The sequence below is a fragment of the Meleagris gallopavo genome, chromosome 9 (genome assembly GCF_000146605.3).
Source record: "Meleagris gallopavo isolate NT-WF06-2002-E0010 breed Aviagen turkey brand Nicholas breeding stock chromosome 9, Turkey_5.1, whole genome shotgun sequence".
In the NCBI taxonomy this organism is placed as follows: Eukaryota; Metazoa; Chordata; class Aves; order Galliformes; family Phasianidae; genus Meleagris; species Meleagris gallopavo.
Window position 1 is genome coordinate 4,089,564 of NC_015019.2, and position 2,714 is coordinate 4,092,277.

The window sequence follows — 2,714 nt, forward strand, 5'->3', positions numbered from 1 at the left end:
GCAGCATCAGCACTTCGGGAGAAAGAGCCCAGCTCGCAATTCACTGCAACAAGCTGAAATGTGCCACAGCATGCTTTCAAACAGCTTCCAGGGTGGGGAAAGCAGCCTAGAGGCAAAACACCCCGAGCACAGCTCCCCTGCTAGTAAGAGCTTTCATTTACTTCAGGCTGAACAGAGCCTCCTCTAGTATGGGAATGTGTCTTTCTTATGACCAAAAGGCTCCACCTCTTTATTTTAACCCACTGTTTGTACAACGAGGTCCAAACATCAGCGGTCCTGGGATGAGGTGGGTCCCTCAGGGTGGAAAGAAAGAAAACGACACAAACTCAGCACACAAGCTGCAGGACGGACACAACCCCGGCTGAGGTCACCTGCTGGTTGAGTTTGCAGGCCGTGGCACCATCCAGTGGTCACACAGACACCCACTGGGCTCTCCTGGCCCACCACACCATCACAGTCAGAGCTGTGCTGTGTGAGCTCATGCTTCCAAGCAGTGCAAGCAGGGTGCTGCTGTGAGAGCTGCCTATACATTCTTGGTGCCCGCATCCCTCATCCTGCTGCATTGTAACAAGGGAAAAAAGTGACCACCAGCAGTAGCAATTCTTCAAAAGACAAATGTTTCTTATTACAGCGCTGGTCCTTGCAATCTCTTTGATGTTCTCTCTCCTGCACAAACAAAGCTGTTCCTTTCCCAGACTGTTCTTGCACACAAACAAGATGTTACATGTGCTATATGTAGCACATCTCGACTCATTCAACGCACATTTGTCTCAACTCGCTGCACTTTCCATACCATTTAATCAATACTCACGTATCACAGGCACAGAGGCATTTTTATTCTACTTCTCCCTGCTACATCGTTTGTCTTCCCAAATCTTAGGGATTCTGCTGATAAGTAATGCTGACACTTAACTGTAGCTGAGAATAAGCAGGAGAGGTATGAGTTTTCCCCATGTTAGGGTGCCCAGAGAGCAAAGGTTTGCTTTCATTTAGATTTGGATTCTGGATTCATTACCTTTGGTTATTGATGCTGCCTGCTTCTTACCTGTGTATTACAGACCCCGACTTCTACAGTGGAAGAATTGTTGACCACGCATTGCATTGATAAACCATTACAGTTCTCACAACAAATTTAAATTGCAAACTATCTGGAACGAGGAAAGTCTTTTTGTTCCAGCACAATAGGGTTTTCGTAATTCGCCTTATAAACAACCTCAATACAAATAATAGTCTGGCACTTCTGCTGCCAGCTCATTTAATTTTGGGGAAAGTTCACAAGCGGTGCAGACTGCTGCAGAAAGCAGAGAGCTTGGTTAGGTGGTGCAAGGGTTCGTTTGGTCAACTTCTGCATAAACAAACCCCATTGTTGTCCCCAAGTTTCATGTTGAAGACTCATGATGTTACTTACGAGTTACTTTTATACAGACTGCTGCATAAACTATACCCAAACAGCCTGCAGAATTGAAACACAATGGATAATTATTTTAGAAGACACACATTTCATTATTGTAAAAATAATCAGAAATCCCAGACTGTGTTATACCCTCCAGTGAGAGACACCCAGGAGTTGGCCAAGTCCACCAGGAATTTACCACGGCCACAGTAAGAAAGTCAACCTGTGGTCATTAACAACCAACAGTTGTGTTGGTGTAAGAGGGAAAAATCTTCCATGATCACTAGTGCACATTCTTTGTAAATAGCAAGGACCTACCTACTTGGCCTCTCCAGACTTTATAATGTAAGAACAAAACATTTGCTCCAGGTTTAAAGGAAAACACTGACTCAACACGCCGAGAGTCAGAACTTAAAACCCTACCAGCCCCATATCAAAAGGCTTTTAGATCTACAAAACAAGTAATAAAAAGCAGCTTTAATGCAAAAAATGGTTTGGACTGAAACAAATCCACTTGTTTCACTTCTGCTAAGTAGCCAGCACTCTATGATAGCCTAGAGGTCCAAGTTAGAAGGGGAAGTTGTGTGCCTCTGCACTTCAGGGAATGGCAGCACCAAGCCAGCGGCTCCACTCACCGCCTGCATGAAGACTTCATTTGCAGCAGGAAGTGTGAGCTTAAGCCAGATCTACAGCCTGCTTATTCCTCCCGAAAGCAGACCTACCCTAAAATTCATCAATGTTAGCCTGATGACCAAGGGCCCAGCTGCGACTTGGATAAGCAGAGCCCTTGGGGAAGCACGAGCACCAGTCCCATGCCCTCTCCATGCTGTTAAATTAAGCTAAATGCTGCTCGAGTTTTGACCAGCAAGGCCACGGACTGAGCAAAACACTCCTAGGTTTGACAAGCAGCCTTTTCCTGTAAGGTGGAGCAGCCCATACACTCGTGAAAGTCTCAGATGCCAGAAACATTTTTTATTTGAAAGCTGGATAAACCAGGTCTGCACTCAGGGCTAAAGCTCTTATCTGTACTTGAGGAGCTCACTGCTACATCCTTCAGCAGCTCGGTGGGTCAGCGACCCACCTTACATCAGTGACCCCCCTTACATCACTCACTACATTTACTAAGAATGATTTAACAAATCTCGAGCCAGTCTGAAACACTGAATGGTAGGCAAAGTCCCTTCTCTCTTATGATGGACTGTTGCCATTTATATAATAGCCTTGGAATAAAAGAGGCAGTCTGCATAGCACCAAAAATATTTATTGGACTTTAGTCTCATTACTTCATGAAATAACTGAACCAATATTAATGCAAAGCCTT